The sequence below is a fragment of the Peromyscus leucopus genome, chromosome 1 (assembly GCF_004664715.2).
Source record: "Peromyscus leucopus breed LL Stock chromosome 1, UCI_PerLeu_2.1, whole genome shotgun sequence".
Lineage (NCBI taxonomy): Eukaryota > Metazoa > Chordata > Mammalia > Rodentia > Cricetidae > Peromyscus > Peromyscus leucopus.
In genome coordinates this window covers 61,518,739-61,546,446 of record NC_051063.1, presented here as the reverse complement: position 1 = coordinate 61,546,446, position 27,708 = coordinate 61,518,739, and the positions used below count along the sequence as shown (strand labels likewise).

The window sequence follows — 27,708 nt, the reverse complement described above, 5'->3', positions numbered from 1 at the left end:
TGTAGATGGAAAGGTGAAAATAATGTAAATAGAGTACTCATGTATGACATTCTCAAAAAAAAAATTTCTAAATAAACAGCTGCTCTGTGCTCACACTTATAATCCCAGCACTCAGGAGGCTGAGGCAGGAGTTTTCCTGTGAGTTTGAGACCAACATGATTATGTACTGTGTCCAAAGAGAGTCTGGGATATAGGGTAAGCCTCTGGCTGGGGGAGGGGTGGTAGGGAGAGATCAAGAGGAGAGCCTGACTCTCCATGTGTGAACATGCATTTGAGTGGGCGTGGATTCTCATTTCTTTGGGACAAACGCAGAGACGGCACTTGCTGGCTGTGTGGCAGCTCTGCATTTAGATTCATTCCTAAGAAACTGCTAGTTCTCTACACTACTCAACTTCTCGCCACCCCACGTATCGATTTGTCCCCTTGTCCTTTGCCAGCATCATTTTTGATTTTCATGATCTGCTTTGCCAGACTTTTCATCTTTTCCAAGAAGCCCTTGGCTGGGCCTCTCTCACATCTCCCATGTCCGTTCAGTCTCTGCCCAGAACTGTATCCTCCCATGTCCTTCAACACTGTCTCTTGGATTTTAGTATTACAACTGCTTCTTCAGGTCAGTTCTCGGATCATTAACATCCAGTTTGCTCATGATAGAACAAAACAACAAAGAACCAAAAACATAGAGTCTTATTTGAGTTGGCCAACTACTCCTGGGCATGGGGTCTCCCCTGGAGTGTGGCTGATAATATCCAGTGACATTCCATTGGAGAAAAGTAATTTTCCCTTTCTCAGCATATATCAATTGCCAATAGCTTCTTGGCTAGGAATGGAACTTTGTGTCCACTTCCCCTTCTCAGTGCTGGAATATTGTCTGATTTGAACCTGTGTAGATCTTATGTGTGATGTCACAGTGCCTGTGACATCCATACTGTTGTGTCTGGAAGACACTGTTTCCTTGGAGTCATCCATCACCTCCAGATCTTAAAATCTTTCAGTCACCTCTTCTACAAACATTTCCCAGCCTTTGGTGGAGGGGATTAATGACATTCCATTCAGGGCTGAAGACTATGTCATGAGCAATACAGACCTTGACATCCTACTGTTAAATATTAAGTTTCTACTAAGGCCCAATTACACGTCAAGGTTTGTCTCTCAAAGGGAGAACGATTGTCTATAGATGATAGTAAGGCTCCACTCCAAGGGGCTCCACTGTGGTCACCTATAAGGACCTACCAAAGACTCCAAACAGCATCCTATCTGCCACTGCCACATTAAGTGACCTTCAAGTCTGCTGGATCATATGATCCAAGCAGCAGAGGAGCCCACACAGCAGCGGGGTCCCACTCAAAACTAGAGCCTTCTGAGTTTATTTGGTGTATGGGCTGAAGTGACACACCCAAGTAAGGAGCTTGCTGCCTCCCAAATCCAAAATGTTTTACTAACAAGTCCAAGTCCTATCAGCATAATGTCATCAATGTAATGGGCCAATGTGATCCCTTGTATATCAGGTTCTCTGCAAACTAAACTATGACACAGGGCTGGGTGTTAATATGCCCTTGAGGTAAACTGTAAAGGTATACTGCTGGCCTTGCCAGCTGGAAGCAAACTGCTTCTGGTGGTCCTTATGGACAGGTTTCTAGAGAAAAAAGAACTTGCCAGACCAATAGCTGAATACTGGGTACCAGGAGATGTATTAATCTGCTCAAGTAAGGAAGCTGCATCTGGCACTGCATCTGTGATTGGAGTCTCTACTTATGTTTGTCATAGTCAACTGCCATTCTCCATGATCCATCTGTCTTTTGCACAGGCTAAAAGGGAGAATTAAAAGGAAATGTGGTAGGAACCAACACCCCTGCATCTTTCCAATCTTTCCAGCTTTATTTATGTATTGTACTACTTTGTTTATGAATGTTTTGCCTGCATGTATGTCTGTGCACCACATGTGTGATGCTTGGTACCCATGTAAAGAGGGCATTAAATCCCCTGGTCTGGAGTTACAGACAGTTGTGAGCTGCCATGTGAGTGTTAGGAATTGAATACGGTCCTCTGAAAAAGCAGCCAGTGCTCTTGACCTCTAAGCCATCTCTCTAGCCCTCTCATTTTAAAAAAAAATGTTAACATAGGTGTTTTGCCTACAAGTTTATCTATGAACCACATGTGTGTAGTGCCCTTGGATGTCAGAATAGGGCGGGCATCACATCTCCAGGAACTGGAATTACCACCAAGTGGGTGCTGTGAATCAAACCTGAGTCCTATGCCAGAGCAGCCCAGTGCTCTTAACCACTGAGCCATCCCCCTATCCCACTCCACCCCCAGCATCTTGCAATGCCTTAATGGTGGCATTAATTTCTGTAATCTCTCCAGGGGATTTTCTTTTTTTTCACTATTTTACCTTTACTATTAGAGGCAACTAATGGCTTCCATTTGGCCTTTCAGACCATAATAGCCCTCATTCCACAGGTCTGACAACCAGTATTGGGATTCTGCCAACCTCTAAGTATATCTGTCCCACTGGGGTGAGTTTGTGGGCCCAATGGAGCCACTGTGAGTCAGACTTTGGCTGACACTCCATCAATTGCCCGACCTCCATAAGCCCTTACTTAACTGGATGTCCACAATGCTTTGGAGGGGGTTTCCCAGAATCAGTGTCAGGTCACAGTCAGTATCTGTAGGCCCTGAAAAATCTGGTTATTTCCTTTTCCTGGATGTACATTTACCCTCATCAAAGCCTATGAGTTCCTTTGGAGAAAGACTGATTGACTGTAAAACTTTTTGGTAGTGTAATGTGGTCCTTCCTGACTGGACCTGCTTCTCTTTCATTCAAGAGATTCTGAGCTGTAAGCTGGCTTGTCTGGGAATTTGTTGAGGAACTGTGATTCTCTGTTGCTACAATTCAAAGTAAACTTCTTAATTTTTTTTAAATTTATTTTGTATGTATGAGTGTTATGCCCGCATGCATGTCTGTATACCATTTGCATGTCTGGTGCCTGCAGAGGCCTACAGGGGATATTGAAGCCCCTAGGACTGGAGTCACTACAGATGGCTGTGAGCTGCCATGTAGGTGCCAGAAATTGAACCCAGGCCCTTTGCAAGAGCAGCCAGTGCTCTTAAATGCTGAGCTGGCTCTCCAGTCCTTCAAGGCAAATGTTTCACTTGCTCTGGAATTTGCTTATACAGATGGAGTGGGTGTTCCTTAAGCCCCCTCCCCCATCTATTGCTCTTTTGGGAACCCACACCACTGAGCGATCCAAGTTGAACCATAATGGACACTGCTTGGCCTCTGCTGTCTGTTAACACAGGATATTGGGGAAGAAGAGGATGAAAATTAACATATGAAAGAAACCAGTGGTAGAGGAAGACTGGAAAGGTCCAACTAGGGGCAGCATATAAGGGACAGACTCCACCTGAATAAAGCTCCTGCCCTCAAATGCTCCAAATGTGGAGCATGTAGCTGCTCTATAAATGACCCATAGAAGCGCATGACTGTCCTGGCTGAGCGCCATCAGAGCTTCTAGCTTTTCCCAGCTCTCAGCCCACTTCCATTCTTGGAAGGGCCATTCTCTTTCCTCTTATTTTCATTTTAAAATTACATTCATTTATTTATTTACGTGTGTGTGTGTGTGTGTGTGTGTGTGTGTGTGTGTGTGTGTGTGAATGCATACATGCTGTACAGTTCTTTAATTCACAAGATGGAATAGTAATGTTCTCTCTACATTACCAGATTAGTGCAGAGTCTTTATCAATTCTAGGTGTAGATGAATTGGAGAGCCAGCTCCAGATACCATCAAGCCCACTAGAGAAATTCATCCTTAGAATTCTGCCTCTCTAGAACCTGCTACTGGCACCACAATCTGGATTAGATGGAGTTCTTTAGAGACAGAACTAATAGAAGAAACATGTATTATAAAGGGGGATTTGTTAAATTGACTTACACAACACTAGAGATGCTGTTTAGTCCACAAAGTTGATCACCTCAGCAGTCCCAACCTGGTGCCGAAGGTCTGGAAGATTCCTGGAGAGTCACTAGTGTTCAGGTCGTGTTGGAAGAAGGCTGAAGAAGCTTGAGTCTGACATCAGAAAAGGACAGTGGCAGCAGAGCCAAGCACTGGCTCCAGACCAAGGGAAGGCAGGCAGCCAACACTGCTTTTTCTTTAGGCTTTTCTGTACTGGCTCACCTGCTGGAAGGTTCTCACTCCTGCTGGGTTAGACCTCTCTGGAAACACCTGTCAGAAATAAAATCTGGTAGTTCATTTCCAAATGGGCCCTGAGCAAGCTTAAGTCCAGTTACCAATGAACAGAAAACAATAGACTCCTGCTGATACCTGCTAGTCTAGCTGTTCTCTCATGACCCAATATATCCAAACTTTCCTAAGCTACACACCATCTAAAAGTTTAAGAGTAGACAACTACTGACAGCCAAGCTTCTCTGCAAGATGGTGCATCTGATAAGCATTAAAAAAAAAAAAACAAGGTGTCAAACACAGAATGAGCCCACACAAGGTTTTTCTCAACAAGGTTTTTGTTGAGAAAAGCCACAGAAGGAAGATAAGACCTAAATAACATGTAAACTCCCACCTTCCCGGTTATTCATAAAAGGGAGGAAGGTCTGTTGGTTTAGAAAATGTTCTCTGCCTTCAGTCAGTATGCCTGCCATTCCAGGCTGGTGTCCAACTGTTGAAGAGCTAAGATAAACTGCTGAGTTTTTGCTACTCTGAGTCTCCAGTACTCTTATTATGAAACGAGGATCACTTTTTCCTCACAGACACGCACACAAGTGTATCTCCTAGGTGATTGAGAGCCTGGCAAATTGAAAATAAAGATTATCTATCACACACTGGGCTGGTACAGGAGGAGTGGCCTACAACTGTGCCCAGGTCTGCTTTTCCCCACCACTGTGAGTTTAGAGATCCCTAACCTGCTGGTACAGGTTGTGATGAAGGAAGACACTAAACCACATTAGAGGCCAGGGTTTAGCACAGCGTGATGGTGGCTTTGATATGTCAACTTGACTGACCAAAGGTGTTCAGATCAAACACTGCCTCTGAATGTGCATCTTTGAGGGTGCTTCTAGGAGCAAACAGCAAAGAGAAATAGAAGGTGGGTGACTTTTCCAGGCCACTGAGATCCAGAGTAGAAAAGGTGAAATCAATCTGCCTCCTTTTTCCTGCCTCATCACTGGAGCTGAGACATTGGACTTCTCCTGCCCTCAGACAAGATTCACACCACCAGCCCTCTTAAATCTCAGGCATCTGCCTGTGGACTGAATCACACCACTGACTTCCTTTGTTTCTAGATACAGACAAGAAGTGTGAGACTTCCTAAACTGCGTGAACTGGATTTTCATTTTAGATGATAGATAGATAAGTAGGTAGGTAGGTAGGTAGGTAGATAGATAGATAGATAGATAGATAGATAGATAGATAGATAGATAGATAGACTGATAGAGATGATAGATGGTATCTTAGTTACTTTTCTGTTGCTATGATGAAATGCCCTGACAAAAGAAACTTTAGGAAGGAAGGATTTATTCTGACTCATAGTTCAAAGTACAATATACATAATGGCAGGGAAGTCTAGGCAGCAGGAGCCTAAAGCACCTGGCCATGTTGTGTCTCAGAGCAATAAATATCTATGCTCAGCTCACTTTCTCTTCTTCATACAGTCCCAGGTGCCAGCCAAGGGAATGGTGTCACCCACAGTGGGCAGGTCTTCCCATCTCAATTAATCTAGATAATCCCTCATTAGTGTGTCCAGGGGCTTGTCTCCTAGGTGATTCTAGATCCTGATAACATTACACATCCTAGATGGATGGATAGATGAATGGATGGACAAAATGTAGTTATGTTTAACTCATTAAATATGCATACACATTATCCAGAAAATGCTGACTAATACAGATTTTAGTATCAAGAGTGTTTTCTGGAATTGACAGTCTAGTCTCTTTAGATTTAAAACCACTAATAACTCTATTACTAGTACTAAGAAGTCAGGAGCTAAGTAACTCTGCATATGATACTTCTGAAATTTTTTTTAAAGCTAAGACATCAGCCCTTTGCTCCTAATATTTCTGGACCAGATGACAAAAAGGATGAGCTCAGGGTTTGCATTTCCTATCAAACATCACACAGATGATCTATAAGCCCCTGGGTTGTGAAGGGCAGTCTTGTCTCCTAGAGATGCAGGGAGGAATGTGCTGAAAGTGAAATATAGAACCTCATTCTAGACTCACTGGATCACAAGGCAAGGTAAATCTACTGTTGAAATGAGGACACTGGCTGGGAAAGAATGGATCCTGAAAGCTGGAATAGGGTCATGTGGGAAGACCCTCATAAAGCTGAGGACACCACCACCCTGTGTTCTGATGAACCTTTCTTGTCAGCAAGTGTGGTTCTCATGGGCAGGAGAGATGGCCATAACTCTTAACAGCGGTTAAGAGCACATATTGCTCTTCCAGAGGACTTGAGTTCAACTACTAGCACACACAACTGATGTCACTACTACCTATAACTCTAGGCTCTAGGGGATCTGATATCTCTGGCCTTTATGGGTACACCCCCCCCCAACACACATACATATTCAGCATATGCTCACATATATACACACAGTTAAAAATAAAATAAATTTTTTAAATCAAAGAAGTGGTTCCTGCCCCCATAGATGGGGTCTCCCTGTCCACTGGAGGGAAGTCTGTAAGGCCCAAGGAAACAGCAATGACCTTTCCCAAGGCAGCTACCAGGCAGGACAATACTGGCCCCTTCCATCACCACCCTCCCTATGTGTCCTACTTCGCTCTTCTGTTGCTGTGATAAACACCATAACCAAAAGCAACTTGGGGAAGAAAGGATTTATTTGGCTTACATTTGCAGGTAATAGCCTATCACTGAGGGAAGTCAGGGCAAGAGCTCAAGGTAGAAACAAGGAGTGAGGAGCCATGTAGGGATGCTGTTTATTGGCCTGATCTCTTGTTTATGCTCAACTAACTTTCTTAAGCAGCCCAGGTCCCCCAGTCTAGAGATGGTGACACCCACAGTGGACTGGGCCCTCCCAATAAATTATCAGTCAAGACAGTCTCTCACAGATATGGTCATAGGTCAATCTGTTTGAGGCAATTCTTTAATTGAGGCTCCCTTTTCACTGGTGACTCCAGGTTTGTGTCAAGTTGACAATGAAAACTAACCAGCACATTTGTTTCCATACTCATAAGTAGACATGTGTCTCCGTGCAGAACAGTGTGTGACCCCAAGGCTATGCACTACACTTTAGAAGGACTGCTTGAGTTCTCCATTTTATACAGACAGAAACATAGTGAAAAGGAAATCATTTGAACTCATGGTAATAGACATCAAATGAGACAGCAACGTAGGACAGGGTCAAACATAAAGTTGGATCAGGACAGATGTATCTGATGTATGGGAGCACTGAACACAGATTGTGTCTAATGACACAGCTCCAGGAATCACAAGGATTAAATCACATGGTGGTATACTCCTTTAACCCCAGCACTTGGGAGACAGAGGCAGGCAGATCTCTAAATTTAAGGCCATACTGATCTACAAACCAAGGTCAGTCAGAACTGTTTAGTGAACCCTGTCTCAAACAAAACAAAACAAAAAGACTAGTTAGTTGTTAGTTAGTTAGTTAGTTAATTAGTTTGACTGATGTGTGTGTGTGTGTGTGTGTGTGTGTGTGTGTGTGTGTGTGTTACATGGTGGCCCACAGTGAAGGAATCAGAAATAGGAGACTTTCAATGGTTTTATGTAGAGGGATGAATGAAAGACACAGGGAATTGAGTATTCTAGGTTGGATTCAACTTGTTCAACTTGCTTACCCACACCGGAAAGGTTCAGAAGGTTGACCTTCACCATGACTATGAGAAATACACTTGGGGCGTGGGGTGAGGGGTGGCAGTATCCTGCCACTGTTCTGTGATTGCTCATCCCTGAAGACTGTACTTTGCAGTGGGAACCAAAGCTAGTCAAGTGGAAAGCTCAACTTCAGTGACAGTCATTGGATCCCAGGGTGGCATGGGCCATGTGGGGGCATTCAGAGGGCATGGGCACAGTGGCTGAAGTTACTATAGTGGAGAGCAGAGGCAAAGCCCCACGGTCTGAGCAGTCTGGCGCGGCAGACCTGTGGTGCTGACTGATTGATCATGGTGTTCCTTCGGGGAAACAGAATGTCTGCTAACTTCTTGCTTGATCTTTCTATGGAAAACTTCCAGGATCCATGAGCAAAAGTGAAACTTGAGTCATAAAAAACAAAGGTCACAGACTCCAGCAATCCCCAGACCTGAGCCAGTTTATGGGTCTGAGCTTCTTCATGGAGGGGAGGCCTGGCCCACTGCAGGAGAAATCCTGGGCATAATACCCATAAGACTTCTTGTCGGCCTTTCCATCCACTTTCTCCCAAGTGGACTCAAGGTCCTTTCTCGGGGACACTGCCCTGGAGAAGAGGATATAAGCAGTGAGTTCAGGGCTGACTCAGAATTGGGTCTAGATTGACACTGATCTCAGAAGACTAGATCCTCGGGGTGGCCCCACAGTCATTCAGGACTTACAGGTAAGAAGATCCACAGAGTGTTCAGTCTGGTCCATCTCACTGTGAGCCCATAGGTCCCCAATTCCATTCTATGATTATTTCCCTGGATCTAGAAAAGAAAAAAAGGAACAGACATACTTAGCCAGTGGTGGGATCCTTCAGCTGGCTCCCTGACCTGTGCAATAAGGGTTGCTATGGTAACAAAGGGCAACTAGACTAGAGCTACTTCCAGCGGGGAAACCAGCGAGGTGAGTGTAGTGACACCCCTCGGGGGACTGCGGACGCCAGGCAGTGATTGGAACTGAACGATGCAGGGTGAGACGGACACCGTGGTACATGGCTATAAGCCAGGCACTCAGGAGGCAGAGGCAGGAGGATCACCATAAGCTCAAGGTCAGCCTGATCTACATAGCAAGTTCCAGGCCAGGCTAGGCTACAGAGTAAGACTCTATCTCAGAAAAGCAAAAATGGGGCTGGCAAGATAGCTCAGTGGGTTGAGGCACCTGCCGTCAAGCTTCATAACCTGAGTTCCACCCCAGGACCTGTATGGTGGAAGGAGAGAACCAACTCCCACGAGCTGCCCTCTGGCCCTCACATGTGCTCCACGGTATATGTACCCACCACTCCAGCCCACAATAAATAAAGAAATGTATTTTTTTAAAAAACAAGAGTAGTGACTTCCATCCCCACCACCACCACACACACACATACACACACACACATTCAACTCTCCTCATGGCCTGAGCAGTTGACAGGAGGACCTAAAGAGGACAGTGGGATCTGTCACAGCTTTACTCAGGTAGTAACTCCAATCATAGACTCCCTACTAGATACTGTTTCCCAGCCTGGGTGCATGAACACATGCCCTGGTGGCTGGTGTGTAGACAATGACTGGCAACGCCTCTTTCCTACCCTTGCCTCTCCATAAGGCCCATCAGAGTCAGTGTGCTTTCATCTGGTAAGGGCGCCTTTCCCATCCTTCCTCAAAGGGTCTGCTCTCCAGCCTTGGTTCACGGTTTGGTTTCACAAGAAACTTAACGACCTTCCTGTTCCTCCTCACCGCTGGCCTGTTGCACGGATATCACGTCAACCGAATCAAGCCATTCAGAAGTAGCAACTATTGACTTCTTGGAAAGACACTGGTGTGTCAGGGAGGGAAGTTAATTCAAACGAATTTCAACATAAGATATTTAGGCATGTCAAAACATCTCTTCCAGGGAAAGATAAGTTATTGCACATAAGCCCCAGCACCAACCAAAAAAAGCACAGCCTCTCATAGGCCTATCCATATTTCTCACTTGGGTGTGTTGCTCAGGCATTTTCTAAACTATGCAAATGGCCCCCAACAGGAAGAGGTTCCGATGTTCTTCCATGAGGGTTCTTTGACCCCCACAGAAGAGGTGCTGGGATTGGATTGACAGAACTTTGGTTTGACCCCATAGGGAAATTGCAGCAGACCGCCCTAGCAGATTGTGGAGTGAGGCCCTGCCCTAATTTGCAACAACTACTTCCCTAATTTGAGTCTGCTCTTGGCTGCTACTGGGTATTCATAGAAACATGTCTCACACATTACTGTGCATCCTAAGCTGCCCATCATGAACCACGTGTCATAAAGCTGGGTGTGTCCAACAGCAACCCATCATCAGATAAAAGTGAGCTATCTGATTGGGTTTAAGACAGCCTTGAAGGCACAGAGTAAGTACCAAGAGGAAGTGACCCAGATGTCACTGCTGTTTGCTCCTCCAAGTTGATAACTGTGGCTTCATGGAGAGTGCCCTTTGACCAGCTGGCAGGATAAGCCTGACCAAGGTGTGATGGCTAATTTTGTGTCAATTTGACACAGGCTGGGGTCATTTTGGAAGAGGGAACTTCAAGTAAGAAAATGCTCCCATCAGATTGGCCCGTAGAAAAGTCCGTAGTGCATTTTCTTGACTGTGGGATGGGCCCACCCCATCAATCATCGGTCAATCGTGGCTTTTCTACAGGCCAATCTGATGGGAGCATTTTCTTACTTGAAGTTCCCTCTTCCAAAATGACCCCAGCCTGTGTCAAGTTGACACAAAATTAGCCATCACACCTTGGTAAGCCAGACACAGGTCATCTCTTATCCTGCCAGCTGGTCAAAGGGCACTCTCCACGAGGCCACAGTTCCACGGGGATGAGAGTCCAGCATAGCAGGAAGGCATAGCAACAAGCGGCAGACGTGGAGAGATCAGATCTTCAACTGTAAGCACAATGCAGAGAGGGTGAACTGGAAGTAAGCAAGGCTGTAAACCTTCAAAGCCGATCTGCCCCTCTACCAAGGCTGCCCTCCAAACAGCACCAACTGGGGACCAAGTGTTCAAATACCTACAGCTGTAAAGGACATTTCTCATTTAAACCACTACAGCTAATCTGGCTGGCCAGTGAACCCCAGTGACACCCCCACCCTCAATTCTGCCTCTTCAGCACTGGGATTATAAGCAGACACCAGCATACCAGGCTTTTTAATGTGGCTTCTAGGGATTGACTTCAAGACCTCATGCTTTCAAAGCAAGCACTACCAACTGAACTGTCTCCCCAGCCCTAGGCTGGTAACCCCCAAACAACAGAAATTTATCTTTCAGGCTTCTAAAGGATGAGAAGTTGAAGATCAAGTTGTCTGGGGAAGACCTATTCCTCCCAGATGGTACCTCCCTACTGTGTCCTAGCATGGAGGGACGAGTGGACACAGCCCTCACTCCTTCTAAAAGAATATGGATCCCATTTGTTAGAGCTCTGCCCTCCTATAAATGAGTCACCTCCCAAAAGCTGGTATAAAGCATCTTGCTTGCAGTCAGACATTTCAACCTCAAGGACACTGCATTACCTCTGGGAAAGAAAACACACCTGCCAACAAGTCAAGCATGGCATGAGGCCACATCCATGTAATTCACAAGTCTAACTGTGTCTCCATCAATCTGAAGCAGCCGGCTTATAGCTTGAAGATAAGATACAGCACCAACTGGGGTGGCAGTGCCTAATAGAGCTGAGGCAGAATTCACCAGAGGGCTGAATGTTCTTTGACTCAGTGTCCCGTGTCCAGTACTGTTTCTCCCATAGTCACGACTCATGGGTCCAGAAATCAAGGGGTATGAGAATGGAACCACTAATCACCACCCCTGGAGGTCCTGTTTGCACAACCTTATGCTCTGCTGGCCTAGAAAATCTTGGTTCCAGAATAGGGAGCACTTTTGCAAGGAGGTACAACAAACACTGCCCTGAACTGGATGCTGAGACCCCCCAGCCGCCTCACCCCCACCCCTCATAGTGAATCTGAGTTCCTTGGGCTGAGGAGGAGGAGTTAGAGATTGGTGGGATGTCTGACCATAACTACCAGGAGAGATCTGCAGTTCAGGACTCCCTTAGGGTGCCCCTAGTGTCACCTGGATAACGTCAATGGGACCACAAGGGCTCACAGGCCAGGGAAAAGTGCGGGTCACCTGCCAGGTAAGAACCAAGAGCCGCCAAGGGCAAATGGGCTGCAGAATTTGTGGTGGAAGAAAGCATTTCCAAATGCTAGCTATGGTGACGTGACCAGAAACAGCCGCAAAGATTGCTGTGGCCACAGTACTTCCTCTTTTAATAATGTGTCTGGAGAGATGTCTCAGCACTGGGTGCTCTTGCAGAGGACTTGGGTATAGTTCACAGTACCAGCGTGGCAGCTCACGATTGCCTGTAACTTCAGTTCCGGAGGATCCAACACCCTCTTCTGGCCTCCATGGGCACTGCACACATATGGTACACATGCATATATGTATGCAAAACACTCATACACATAAAATAAAAATAAATTTAAAAAAACAACTCCAGACAGTTTCTTGCTGTGTAGCTCTGGCTAGCCTGGAACTCCTTATGTAGACCCAGCTGGCCTTGAATTCACAAAAATTCAAGGTTCCTTTACAGGTACAGGTGTTTGAACCTGCCTCTGCCTCCTAAATTCTGGGATTAAAATTGTATACCACCACACCCAGCAAATTAATCTTTTTTTTTCTTTTAAAGAAAGTGTCTGTGGGTATATAGTTCATATATGAGGAATCAGTGTCTATTTCCTTCATGTTTCTTCCCCAGCTTATTCATGAATCACATGACCGTTGAGTTATGGATGTTGAGGGGAGAGCAAATATCACCCAGGGACTACACATTCTCCCCTGGGGAAGGTTCAGGGGGTGCTTGGGATACACCACACAGTTGGCTCATGTTATGTAGAACCATGGCCATGTAGTCTACTGGGAGATAAAGTTGGGTTTAGGAAGATGTTGTTAGTCATGTGGCCCTAGCTATTCCACTATGAATACATCTTGTAGACGTGGATGAACGTGGCAGTTTAGGGTGTCAGCCTGACTTGGATTATGGACTGCCCAGATAGCTGAAAAAGCATTGCTGTTGAGTCAGTTTCTGCAGGTTTTTCTGGAAGATACTGAAACTTGAATTGGTGGCTATGGAGAAGACCCACCTCACCCAATGTGGGCAGTATCATCTGAACAGCTGAAAGCCCAGATGGAAAATGGTGAAGTTGTCCCCCTCCCCTTGCCTCATCTTCTGGCATACTTCTGTCCATGAACATCAGAACTCTGGGCTCTCTGGGAGAGCCAAGTATCCAGGACTTTCACTGACTGCCCTGTCCCATGGCTACAGGCCTTCAGCCTTGGACTATATATTAGTTCATGGCTTGGCTGGTTCTAAGACATTTGAATTTGGACTGAACCTCAGTAGCTGGTTGTCTGGGGACTCATTGTGGGATTTCTCTGTGTCTACAACCATATATGCCAATATCTCTAATAAGTCCCTCTCATCAGTCTCTGTCTCGGGATGGAGATGTAGTAAGATGGAGCAGGCCTCTGTCACTCTTGATCCTCCTCACTAGAGATGCTCCAGCTCACAGGGGTGCCTCCCTGAGTTCTTGTCCCTTCTGGGGGACCTTCTGATGACTGATGGAGGGACAAAAGGACAATACCTTACTCTTGGTTCCTGCAGCAGCTCTGAAGGTGCCCTCAGGCCATCAAAGCTATCTTGAAAGTCTGCTCTACTCCTCCTCCCAAAAGTGGGAGTGGGACAGGGAGCTGTCCCTGGCTCCTGGACTTCCATGGCATGCAAGGAGCCTGTCCTAGGCAGGTGCTGTGGGACTGCCAGGCTAGGGACCCAAAGCCTAGGGTCAGAACCTAGACACTATTATGGGCAGGAGCCTCCTTACAGGACAGGAAAGCATAGACCCTGGGTTTCCTAGATGGAGCAAGAGGAACCAGAGGCCTCTGATCTGGCTAGAAAGACAGATGCCCATGGAGGTTGCAGGCCTGTGGCTCCATCCACACCATGGGCCCTTCCTATCTCAGTACATGTGCAATCTGGGCACTGAGTTAGAGACTGAGATAGAGAATATTCTACCCCACCAGATGCTGTGTCTGCACCCAGTAGCCCCACTTGGCAGTGGCATTTAGGGGCTCAGGGGTGCATGCATCCTGCAGATGCTGATCCACAGCACCAGCCAGCCTTACTGTCATCCGCCTGGTGGACAGTGGATCTTCACTTAAACTTGGGGCAGCAAGAGTTCTCAGACCCCCTGGCATGCTATAAGGAGGGGATAAAGTCAGAAGGTGACTCCTTGCTAGAGCCCCATCCTACACCACCCCTGGAGTTCAACCCCTCCCTCTGGACCTGTGTCTCCTTCCTCCTCCCTCTTTCCTTCTCCCAGCAGTGCCCTGCCAGGAGGCCCTTGAACCACTCAGCCTCCTCATTGCCCACCTGGGCTCCAAACAGCTGCTTTCAAAAGTCCAGTCTTCACCACAGCCTTTCCCAGTCCCCGTCCTGTAGGGCAATGTCCTTTGTGGAGTCTTCCGACTCTCTTGTCTGCCACAAACTTTGGACCTCTGAGTCTTATTTAATAATTTTTCTCTCTTAATTACTTAGTATTGATCTGGAAACCAGAGCCCAGTTCCACTGTAAAGAATTAATAGCAGGCAGTACTGATGGCTATTTGTTCCCCTTAATGTTAGGTCATGAACCCAGCCCTGCCCCACCCACTCACTGGTTGGTACTGAGGCCTAGCCCCATCCTTCCAGCCACGCACTCTTTCAAAAGCACCTTCCCACTTCCTACTCCCACAGCTTAACCCAAGCTGGTTTGGTCATTCATTCATGCTTGAGGAAATGGGAAGCAGAGATAGTTAGAGATTCTGGAACTTTCTCCCACGGCGTCCACCCTTCCTGGCTTTCCCCTGAGTATTTCTAGCTACTTCCTTGCTTTGAAAGACTTGCCTTCAATCCAAACTTTAGGTTCTCTGTTGTGTAGACCCACCCACTTTCCCTCTACATTCTACCCCATCCCACAGTGGCCTCTCCACCCCAGTCCCAGTGACCCCCTTGACCTGTCAGGGTCTAGGCTGGAGGTGAGTAGGGGACACCCTTGACCACCCACACCTTCTTTTCCTAAGCATTGCCTACTTCTTCTCATCTCACCTTGCAGCCCCTCCGTGGGAACTTCCCCTAGTGTGTGGCCTAGTCCCATGGAAACTGGTCAGCAAGTGCTGTCAACAGTGGGGATAGTTTGTCCAGGCAGCCCCTGGTAGAGTCTAGACAGTAAGAGACATAGATCAGCAAGAGACCCTGGGACAGACCAAAGGTCCTGACGTCTCAGTGTGCCCTTTATGTTCTCAGCAATACATCTGGAGAAAGAGGGGCTAAGGCTATGTGAAGGGCAGATTGACTCTGACCAGAAGGGACTGTGAGCCTGGTCACTGCAGAGGCAGGAGATGATTTCCCCAGGCTGTCCCCTTCGGCCCCTCCAACCCCTCCAATCCGTGGTGATGGGACAGAGGTTGCCGGGCCTCCCTAGGGTTATATTCCACAGGAATGGAGGCACCAAAAACATCACAGCCAGCCCTGGTCACTCCCCAGAATCCCTCTTTCCTCAGGAGATGGGTCTTAATGGGTTACTGCTCCCAGTGCTGAGCAAGGACTCATGGGTAGCTGGTGAAGGTGACCCTGGCTTCACACTAGCAGGCAGCACCACTGGGGTCTTAGCACAGAGTGACACAGAGACCATGAAGCAGGATTAGCCCTGTAGGTGAAGATCCCAGACAGTGGGCCGTCTGACCCTCTCTTTAGGGACATGGCCTCCTCTTGCCGGCTCGGTCCAGATTTCCGGATTCCACTGCCTTCCAGGAGGAGTCCTGAGGTGGAAACAGTATGAAGCTCTGACCAGCTCTGACTCAGAACTGTGTGCACTTGGCCAGGCTGATGGCTTGGGACTGCACCGTCCTAGGGGGCAAGGGTCCCACAGTTGGGATAGCTACAATGTCCGGCCAGTCACAGTCAGGGTCACAGTCATCCAGAGGCCAGCCAGGCTTTTTTTCCTCCCACAGCTGCAGTATTCAGCCCGCCCCCCAGGAATCCAGAATGGTTACTGCCCTCTTCCTCCAACAGCAGGACTGAAGTGGGGCTGGGTCCCTGCAGATCCCGAGGAGACTCATCCTGACCCACATGTGACCTCTACAAGCTCCCTGAGAGTTGAACAGATCTCACCTCTCAGGGCTCCTAGAACATGCCACGGTGCTCCCCTGGGCATAGCAAGACCAGGCCTCTCGGCACCAGGCCAACACCTCATTGCAAACTATTCCACGCACAACTGCAGGCCACAGACAAGCTCACAAGCCCTTGGCACTCATAGCCCTTCCTTGGGTTCCCTTTTCCTCCTGACTCTGAAGTCTTGTTGGCCTCGGTCTTTTGAAAACCATACAAGTTGGGACTGTTTGTTGTCCCTGAAGCAGGAAAGTCTCCCTTGCTGGTGACCTCTTGACGATCTCTGTCCACAGGCCAGCCGCTGGCAGCTCTTCCTGGACCTGCACTGCTGCCCTTGTGAGTTTCCCTGACCCCCTGCTGGTTCTCCTTCCACCACAGAGAACACTTAAAAGCACAGCCTGACCCTCCAGGGTCCCCAGGCCCAGGCTCAGACTCTAGCCTTTCCTCTCACTTCCTTCCTATGGCCTGGGGGCTTTGTCCACATGCTGACCAAGTGTCCAGTACAGGCCTCAGTTATGTCTCTGCTTAACCACATAGCCACCACTGCAGGGAAGAGATCATCCTTTTCTCATCACCTTCTGGTTCCTCCCAAGTTCCCTAACTTGGTGACAGGCCCTCTTATTTTCTGTCTGCTCCCTCTCCCCCCAGCGCTCTCCTGATCTGCTAAATGTGATGACCAGAATGAGAAATGACTTCCTGTTCTAATTTGTTTTCTGTTGTTGTGATAAAACACCACGATCGAAAACCTAGGGAAAGTTAGGGGAAGAAATTGTTTACTTGGCTCATACGTCTGGATTACAGTCTATCATTGAGAGAAAGGAGGACAGGAACTTGAAGCAGAATCCATGGAGTAATGTTGCTTGCTGGTTTGTTTGCAGGCTGATGCTTGGCTAGCTTTGTTATATACCCCAGGACTACCTGCCTCGAGAATGGTGCCACCCACAATGGGACGGGCTCTCCTACATCAATTAACAATCAAGACAATCCCCCATAGACACGCCCACAGGCCAATCTGATCTAGACAGTCCCTCAATTGAGATACCTTTCTCGCCTGACTCCAGGCTTTGTCAAGTTGACAGTTAAAGCTAACTAAGGCATTCCCCCAAAGAGATAATGTCTACACAGGACTCTAGGATTTGGAACCCTTGGAAGGAGAGCCTAACCTCTAGGTAATAATCCCTAAGCATCAGGCCACAGTAGGGAAAGTCTGGGTCCCTGAACTCAGACAGGACCAGCTAGAGAACTCCAAGTACGCTCCCTAAATCAACCCCAAGGCACACACTCCTGTTTCTGCTCCTCCTTTCTCAGACCAGCCACTTGCTGTGGAGGCCCGCCTGAGCTGGATTTTGAGATATTTTATATCTTGTGCAGCCACAAATTATCTACCACAAAAGCTTCCCATGGACAGACTGGAGTCCATGTTCTCAGTAGGGAAATGTGTGCAGCCTGAACTACTGCCTATCTTAGATCACTTTCACACCCCAAAGATAGGATGAGGTCTCTTGGGTACCATTAGCACCACCCTCCAAGCTCCAGCAAAAGCAAATCTCCCTTCTATCTCTGTCATTCTACTATTATTAATTTACATACTCTCAGCACTTTAATTTTTTTTTTGAGACAGGGTCTCTCTGTGAAGCCCTGGCTATCCTGAAACTCTATGTAGACAAGGCTGGCTTCGAACTTACAGAGAACTGCCTGCCTCTGCCTCTCAAGTGCTCTGGGATCAAAGGCTTGCACCTGACTTTCCTCAGCACTTTAAAAGAAAGTGTTGAATACATTGTCTTTCACACCGGGCCTTCCTCTTTCATTAACAAAACATTTAAGGACTTTGTTTTGAGACGGGGGTCTTACTTTATAGTCCTGGTTGGCATGGAACTTGTGGAGATCCTCTTGCCTCTGTCTTCTAGGTTACAGGCATGTGTCACCATACCTGACTCAGCATTTTCAAGGCTCATCAGAGCTATAGTACGTATCATGGCTTCCTTGATTTTAATGGTTCCATTACACTCTGTGGTCTGGACAATGTCATGTTGATATATTTGCCACTTGATGGGTATTTTGTTTTGAGATAGGATTTCTATGTGTAGCCCTTGCTGTCCTGGAACTCGATCTGTAGACCAGGCTGGCCTTGAACTCAGAGATCCGCCTGCCTCTGCTTCCCTAGTGCTGGGATTAAAGCCATGCACCACCACCACCCAGCATATTATTTTATTTTTAGATGTACATTAGATTCTCTAAGGGAATAGAACTGATAGAATGAGTATATATTAATATATATTAAAAGGGAATTTATTAGAATGACTTACAGGCTGTGGTCCAGATATTCCAACAACAGCAATCTTCCAGTGGAAAGGCAAGAATCTGGTAGTTGTCTAGTCCACAAGATTGGATGTCTCCACAGCCCCAATCTGGTGCTGGAGTCCTGGAAGGTTTCTGAAGAGATGCTGGTCTTTGATATATGCTGGAATCGTGAAAAAGTAGGTTCTAACATCAGCAAAGGAATGCCTTACCAACAAGACAGGTGAACATGCCAGTGACAGTGAGGGAAAACAGAAAAGAAAAAAAAAAAGCAAGTTTCCATCATGTTCTTTTATGTGGGCTGCCACCAGGAGGTGTGGCCCAGATTTAGGGTGGGTCTCCCTATCCTCAAATGATCCAATCAAGTAAATTCTTCATGGGAATGTTCAACTTCTTGAGTTTTAGTTGATTCCAGATGTAGTCAAGTTAACAGCCAAGATTGGTCATTATAAAAGTGTATGGGTGCTTTGTCTTCATGTATGTGCATCACGTGCACGCAGTGCCCAAGGAGGCCAGAAGAGGGCATTAGAACCTTTGGAGCTGAATCTACAGGTCACTGTAAGCCACTGGCTGTGGATGCTGGGATGCAGACTCAGGCTCCCATGATTGAGCAGCAAGTCCTCTGAACTGCTAAGCCACCTCACCAGTCCTGGTTCCACTTTTTGGCTATGATAACAAATGCTGGCACAAAAGTACATGGATCCATTGTTGTATGGATGTATTTTCACTGACCTTGGATGTAAAAACACAAGTGTAGCTAGAGTTTTCCTGCCTTGCCCACAGGCAGGACAAATCTTTGTCACCTGCCAGTCCCACAGCCTCTCAGACCCAACCAAGTAAACAAACTGTATGGCCATGGCAGGCTTCTTGCTAACTGTTCTTATAGCTTAAATAAATCCATTTCCATAAATCTATACCTTGCCACATGGCTCGTGGCTTACCGGCATCTTCACATGCTGCTTGTCTTGGCAGCAGCTGGCAGTGACCCCTTCTGCCTTCCTGATCTTCCTTTTCTCCTCTCTGTTAGTCCTGCCTATACTTCCTGCCTAGCCACGGCCAATCAGTGTTTTATTTATTGACCAATCAGAGCAACTTGACATACAGACCATCCCTCAGCACAGCCAAGTGCAGACCATCTCAGACACCTGCACTACTCAGGCCCGTGGTCCTAATCATCCTCTATGCAGACCTGCTGGGTAAAGCCATGAGGAACCCAAGAACGGGCTCCCACAGGACATACAGAACATCCCACAGCACACAAGTTTCTACATATGGGTAAATACATGGATGAAATTTCCTGGTCATCAATCCCCTCAAGACAAATTCAGATTTCCTTTGGGGGATTTCAGAGGATTTATGACAACAGAGACTTTCCTCTTCTGACGGGGCAAAGGTAGCTATTGGTTGCAACAACAGCCAGTTGTCACAGGTTCCTTTTAAAAAGAAATCTTGTCGGGCCGGGCGTTGGTGGCGCACGCCTTTAATCCCAGCACTCGGGAGGCAGAGGCAGGCGGATCTCTGTGAGTTCGAGGCCAGCCTGGGCTACCAAGTGAGCTCCAGGAAAGGCGCAAAGCTACACAGAGAAACCCTGTCTCGAAAAACAATAAAAAAAAAAAAAAAAAAAAAAAAAAAGAAATCTTGTCCTTGAAAGGATCCCATCCTCTTCCATTCCTATCACACACATACAGAATTACAGAGAGCATGGCAAACAGATACTGGAAGTTCAGCCCATTTTGTGGTCTCTATTTACCATTTGGGTGGAGAAGTGAAACACTCTGGGTACTGGGTGCTTACATGCCTAGAGGGTATTACTGAATTTAGAGTCACTGCCTGAGTCCCAACAAGCCAGACTTGGCTACCCATCCTTCATAAGCTAGTTAAAAGAGTCAAGTGAAGGGGCTAGAGACATGGCTCAGTGGTTAGAACAGCTGCTCTTGCAGAGGACCCATTTGATTCTGAGCACCCCGTCAGCCAGCTCACAACAACCCGTAACTACAACCCCAGAGACTCCTGTGCACATACCACGAGAGAGACAGAGACAGAGAGAGCACACGCATACACAGACACATTTACACATAAATAATATGAAAACAAATCTTTTTCAAGAGACAAATTAATAAGCAGAAAGGAGGAGATTTATCCAACATGGTTACATTGGGAAAAGGGACAGAGAGATCTAGAGATGCCCTGCCCCAAGTCCATCTTCAGGGCCCTGATGTGAGGCTGAGGTTTAGAGGATGCTGGTATGCATAACTAAGCAGTCCTGATCCACGTGTGGTGGCCCTTGGCCCACCATTCTCTCAGCTCCTAAATCTTTCCTACAAGGTCCTTTGACAAGGTGTACACCTTTCTTTAGGAAACAAAACCCTCTTCTGGTTGTTCTACCAATTCAATCTTTTCTTCTCCCAGCGTATTTCTGGGGAAATTCTCATTTCTCAGGTCCATTGTCTCAGTAGTCTGCTAGCCAAAGAAAGGAGCATGACAGATTCACAAATATGGCTTTCAATTCCCTTTTCCTCAACAAATCGGAGCAATCTCCTGCTAATACAATGCTTGGACTTCCCCTTTTAGTACAAATATCGTGTTAGTTACTTTTCTCATTGTTGTGGCAGAATATCTGTCAAAGCCAACTTAAGGAAGAGTTTTTTTTTTTGCCTCTGGGTTTGAGGCTCCTGGCAGGGAAGGCAAGATGGCAGACAGCATGACGGTGAGGCAGCTGGTCACATCCATTCACAGTCAGGAAGCAGAGATATGAATGCTGGCGCTCAGCTCCCTTTCTCTTTTTTTATACAGCCTGAGACCAAGCCCATGGAACGGTGCTTCTGTTTCTTCTTTTGCTGTTTGTGTGCTTGGTCATAGAAAGGAAACTGCTGTCCAACACAAGGTCACTGAGACCTATTTCTTCTTCTTCTTCTTCTTCTTCTTCTTCTTCTTCTTCTTCTTCTTCTTCTTCTTCTCCTCCTCCTCCTCCTCCTCCTCCTCCTCCTCCTCCTCCTCCCTTCCTTCCTTCCTTCTTCTCCTTCTCCTTCTTCTTCAATAGAATTTCATCCTAGCTGTCCTAGAACTTGCTCTGTAGATGAGGCTGGCCTCAAACTCACAGGGATCCACCTGCCTCTGCCTCCCAAGTGCTGGGATTAAAGATGTTCACCATCACCGCCAGACTTAAGATTTTTATGTAATTATTTTTTAATTATTTTTTGTGTGTAGGTGTTTTGCCTCCATGCATGTCTGCACATTATATGCATGCCCAATGCCAATGGAAGCCAAATGAAGGCCTCAGATCCCCTGGAATTGGAGTTACAGGTGAGCTGCCATGTGGGTGCTGGAAACTGAACCCAATTCCCCTTGAAGAGCAGCCAGTACTCTTAACCACTGAGTCATCTCTCTATCCTCTAGGTCTCATTTTGATCTTAATGTTGGCAGATGTGATATTCAATAGATTTACCTTGGTTTTTCTGTATACAAGGATGGCTATACCAGAGCCATGTGCTAGGAAGACTCTTCTCTCCACTGAGTTGTCTTTTCCTCTCGTTTAAAATCAAAGATCTATTTCTAGAATTTCAATTCTATTTATTCCATTGATCTCCATTGCTACCATGTTCGTTAATTTTTTTGGTTTTTTGTTTTTTGTTTGTTTGTTTGTTTTTATTAACCTGATACAAGTTAGAGTCACAGGGGAAGAGGGAACCTCAACTGAGAAAAAGCCTTCATCAAACTGGCCTGTAGGCAAGTCTGTGAGGCATTTTCTTTATTAATTATGGATATGGGAGGGCTCAGATAATGGATGGTGCCACACCTGAGCAAATGGTCCTGGGTTGTATATAAAAAAAAAAACAAAAACAAAAAGCAAAACTAAGCAAGCCATGAGAAGCAAGTCAATAAGCAGCATTTCTCCATGGCCTCTGCTTCAGTTCCTGTCTTGGCTTCCTTCATGATGGACTATGATTGGAATGTATAAGCCAAATAATAAACTTCTTCCTCCCCATGCTGACTAGTTTTATGTCAACTTGACACAAGCTAAAGTCATCTGAGAGGGGGGAACCTCAATTAAGAAAATGCCTCCTTAAGATCAGGCTGTTAGGCAAGTCTGTAAGGCATTTTTTAAATTAGTGATTGATATGGAAGGGCTGGGGACATCCCCAGGCTGTAGATTCTATAAAAAAAAAAAAAAAAAAAAAAAAAAAAAAAAAAAAAGAGCAGGCTGAGAAAGTCACGAAGAGCAAGCCAGTAAGCAGCACCTGACAGGTCTCTGCATCAGCTCCTGCCTTCAGGCTTCTGTCCTGTTTTGAGTTCCTGTCCTAACTTCTTTTGATGATTAACAGTTATATGGAAGCATAAGCCAAAAAAAACCCTTCCTCTCCAAGCTGCTTGGGTCATGATGTTTCATCAGAGCAACAGTAATCCTAACTAAGACACTCCCCAAGTTGTGTTTGGCCCTGGTATTATCAAAGCAATAAAAAGCAGACTAAGATAGCTGTACTTACACTGTTTCTCTGTCTCCCCACTTTTGGAGACAAGGTCTCATGTAGCCCAGGCTGGCTTTTAACTCCTGACTCTCCTGCCTTCACCCTTTAAATGCTAGGAGTACAGCCATGTTCTACCATGTTCTACCACACCTGACTTTAGAACCACACTCTCCTGACTACTATAGCTCTGTAGTGAGAATCAGGAAGTGTAAGCCCTCTGCCTCTGTTCTTTCTCAAGATTGTTTTGGCTATTCTGAGTCCCTTGCCTTTCCCTGTGAATTTAGGGTCAGAGGCTGGCAAGATGGTTCAGCGGGTAAAGGTACTTGCTGCCAAGCTTGGTGACTTAAGTTCAATCCACAGGACCCACATATTGGAAGGAGAGAATCTAATTGTTCTCTGACTTCCACACACCTGCTATAGCTTGTATATAGGCACACAAGTATGTGTTTGAGCATAATGCACACAGAGAATAAATAAATAGAATGTATTTTTTTTTTCCGAGACAGGCTTTCTCTGTGTAGCTTTGCGCCTTTCCTGAAACTCACTTTGTAGACCAGGCTAGCCTCGAACTCACAGAGATCCGCCTGCGTCTGCCTCCCAAGTGCTGGGATTAAAGGCGTGAGCCACCACTGCCCGGCCAATAGAATGTAATTTTTAACAAAAATTAAAAGAAAAATAGCCTTGAATCTAGAATCAGCATGTAAAAAGCCAGACAAATTCTTTAATGTTACTACCTGAATGATAAGTTTGTCTTTGACCCATGAAGGGAGATCCCCTCACAAGGTTAGATCCTAGTTCCTTCCAAGTCTGCAGGTCTCACACATGTCCCGTAGCAACTCCATTCCTTGATGTTTTGTTCTGCTGCTATTCTAAATGAAATCGCCATTTAGACTCCATCTTGGATGTTCACTACTAGTCTATACATCTGTTTGTCTTTTGCATATTGATTTTGTATCTGCCGCATTGTTAAACATCTTTACTCATCCAAGTGTTAATTTTCTTCTTGCTGTGCCTAAAATACCTGACAAAGCGATTTAAGGAAGAAAAGATGTATTCGGGCTCACAGTTCAAGGGTACATCCCATAATATCAGGGAAGGCATGGGCACAGGGATCTGAGGCAACCCATCACATTATACCAACAATCAGGAAACAGAGAGATGAACACTGGTGCTCAGCATACTTTCTGCTTTTCGTCACTCTAGGACCCCAGCTCACATTTAGGGTGGGTCTTCCCTCTTTAGTCAGCCCAGTCTAGAAACTCCTTCACAGACACGCCTGTAGGTATGTCTCATACGGAACTTTAAGCATTTACCAGCACACTGTCCTTTTCCATGGTACTAGGTCCTTTTCCAACGGTGCTGTTTCCATCTTGCCCAATCATCCTGCCTAGAACCCTGGGAAGAAATGCTGAGACTGTCTTGTTTGTTTCATCTTGTCTTGTCTCTGACCTTTCCGGGTGAGGAGACTCCAGGCTTCCTTGAGAGGACACAGGCTCAGGACTTTTATAAATCTCCAGTCCTTGCTCTGTCTAGAGGTCAGCTCCCCTTCTATTGCTGGTGAATGAGGTACTCTAACAGGAGAGTGTGGAGCTTAGAGAGTAGAGGGCTGCATTTCCTGTCTCTATGGAGATGCTCGCAAGAGTTTTGTCTGGCACTGCTCTGGTTGTTTTTGGATGCTGAGCTCTTTTAATACACAGCTGTCTTGCTCCCTGACCTGCATATGAATCTCTAGCAAGCAGAAATGGCAGTGGCCAACCTCCTCACTTGAGCAAGCGCTGCAGAAACAGCCCATTTGGGTAGTCGTCATGAATTTCAGGAAACTGAGAGAGTGGCTCGGCAACAACCTCTCCCTACCTCCTGCCAAACACACACAGCAGGAGTCCTCTGTGGAGTGAGTCACAAGACCCTGGGACTGGGCCAAACAGGACTTGACCTTGAGTTTCCCAAAGGCCAGGCCCTGCTCCAAATGACAAGGACATTTTGCCCTTACCCACCTAGAGACACTCTGCAGCATCCCTGTCACACTGGGGAAACTGAGCAGCCAGTACCAAGTCACACTGGCAGGAGAATTTTGAGACAAGCCCTGGCTATGAAGGCCTGCTCTTCCCACCTTCCCACACCCGCTGGCCAGGGGAAAGCAGGGAGAAACCTCCCATCCCAGGGTTAGGCTCCCTCATTTCCTACCACAGCTCATCTGCCTTCCCTCACTGATGTCTTGGAGCCAAGAAAAGAGAGAAAGTCAGGCTGAGCTAACCCAGGGGCCCTTCTCTGATGCACTCTCTGGGTACCTACCTGACACATGTCCTACCAAGCTGGCCTGTTGGTCTCCCCATGTCCTCATAGCCAAGCTGGCAGGATGTTAGGCAGGGCACTTAGATGTGGTGCTCACAGGTGCAGGCCCTGCAAGGCGGCCCCATAAACGCTTGCAAACAGTCCTCTCAGCAAGTCTCCTAGAGCCTATAAGGTAGCTCCCTACCCACCCCCATCAATTGGAACAGAATGCGCCTAAGTCAGCCTTCCACCTAACCCAGACCTGTCTTTCTCTTGCCTACATCTGCTCCTGGGCCCAAGAGAGCTTCCTTTCTGTGCCTTGACCTGGAATGGTTCTCTCAGCCCACAAGGTTTTTCAGGTATGAGAGTCTGGACCCATCTTTCAGCTCCTCTAAGACCCACAGTGCAGGTCTACTACTATTTTGTGACATTTCCCTAAGGAAATGCAACATGAACATCAGTTCATGAACATGAACATGTACATGCACATAAACATTCACTTCAGAAAAGGAACTGACAGCAGACCAAAGAAAGATTCCACCAAAGTCCAACTTGGTAAACCAAGCAGTTCATTGGGCTACTTACAGGAGTATGGATGAGGGGTTACTTACAGGATCAGAGAAAACTCAAAGGCAGCTGTATCACCAAAAACCCCAGCATGGATGATGGCTCCCAAAAGCTGGAATCCTGGAGCTCTAGCACCTCAACAAAGGTCAGAGCATGGGCTCTCTTCCTGTTTACATGTCCTTGGGGAAGAAGGGACCTTGTAAGTGTCAGGAACTTCTAAGACTTGTTAGTTGTTCACTTCCTAGTCTTAATACCTTCCCTCTAGAATGTGATGTTCTAATTTGAACATTTTGATCTACAAAAAAACTACCCACTGTGATTGGTCAAGCATCCTGGAAACTCTCTTCTTGGCATTGATGTGACCAGAGCCTAAGGGTCCCATAGGGAGTGGCTGTGGCTCCTAGGCTGCCCATAGCCAGTACTTGGAGAAGTTCCTGGCACACAATGGAACCCACTAAAAACCTGATGTACTACATAGCACACAGACAAAACAGCTGGCCCTGCATGACCTTCAATGTGCATCCCCCACTTTGGGCATGAGGTGTCCCCATCACTGGAGAGAGTGAAGAGCTGATGAGAGAGCAGGTGCCCATCTCTGCACATGCAAGGACTGTTCTTTCCTCCTTTAAACAAAAAGAATCCTTACAGACTCCCTTGTGGGGACTCAAATGACTTTTATTGCGACGTCACTTCAGCATTGGTGACTTGAGTTACTTCTAATGTAACAAAACTTCAGCCTCTAGGAACTATATAAAAGAAGGGATAATCCTTTACTGTAGCAGCTATACTAACCTGTTACAAAGCCAAAACAAATGCACAAATTAACCTTCAAGAAACCTACTAGCCTAGCAGAGTAGGTGATTCCAGAAGAGTAGCTCCCCACAGGAAGCTAATGGCCAACCATAAGGTGTACATGTAAATTATACACAGTTCAAATTTTAGTTCAATTAGACTCCTGGGCATGGTGGCCCACACCTCTAATCGCAGCACTCGGGAAGCAGAGGCAGGCAGAGTTCCTTGCTAGAGATTCATATCTCTGTCTCTATGAGTTCCCAGAAAGCCAGGACTACTTAGCAAGACTATCTCAAAATTAAAATTATATATATTCCTTTGTAAACAAACTTCCAGTGCCCTGTAGCCAGAGGGGTGCCAGGGGTGAGCCTCATAGGGAACATGTCCTTTTTTTGTTTTGGTTTGGTTTTTGGTTTTTCAAGACAAGGTTTCTCTGTGTAGCTTTGGAGCCTGTCCTGGAACTCACTCTGTAGACCAGGCTGGCCTCGAACTCACAGAGATTCACCTGCCTCTGCCTCCTGAGTGCTGGGATTAAAAGGCATGCACCACTGCCTGGCAGGGAACATGCCCTTAACTGCTCCAAGTTTTAAGAACAGGGAGTGAACTGGAAAAAGCTGGGTCTTGGGAACTGGCCCTTCCACGGTCTCCAGTGTGTCCCTGCTGATGAAACAGCCAGGCTGTCCTCCAGTTCAGGAAGGAGGTGCCAAAAAGTTTCACTGGAACATCATCTATGGTGACAGCAGCCATTCCTCAGCTGGGAAGGGAGCCCTCCCCCAATTTTTTCTCACTTCCTTATAGCCCTAACTTTCAGGGAGCCAGTCAGAGGATAGAGGATGGACTCTTGGAAGGCACAGCCAGGACAGCATGAATATAGTATTTGAAGGTGCCCCTGAGGGTGCTCCAGCCACAAGACTTGCTACGGACACTGGGTACACTAGTGACCTTCCCAAATGCACTTTCCAAAACTGCAGCCAGGGCCTCTATCTGTGGGACTTGGGATTAGCCAGGGAATACATAGAATTCCATCCTAGACCTTCAGACCTATCCAAGTTGCTGCCTAAGAGATACATACACAGAGCATGCTAACTTTTAAGACCCTTTCCTGTCGAGACACCTCCACTGAGGAACCCTCGGGGAAAGTCCAAGGCGCCTGAATAAGGGGAAGTAAGTGGGGGTTCTTTGGGGAGGAGGTATCTTGTGGCCAGTCCTCGGTCGCGACCCAGCAGCGTGCCCCCGGGGGTTAG

At 46.7% G+C, this 27,708-nt stretch overlaps 1 non-coding gene across 1 annotated transcript in view; it reads right to left on the bottom strand.

Annotated features, from left to right (window-relative positions):
* Positions 1-25,946, bottom strand: part of LOC114694109 — a 76,102-nt gene extending 50,156 nt beyond the window's left edge. The window contains exons 1-4 of the transcript XR_003734655.2: positions 25,717-25,946; positions 18,377-18,531; positions 8,555-8,644; positions 3,930-4,220 (exon numbers count right to left, since the gene is read on the bottom strand). This is a non-coding gene — a transcript (uncharacterized LOC114694109). The remainder of the gene's footprint in view (positions 1-3,929; positions 4,221-8,554; positions 8,645-18,376; positions 18,532-25,716) is intronic.
* Positions 25,947-27,708: the final 1,762 nt, after the last annotated feature.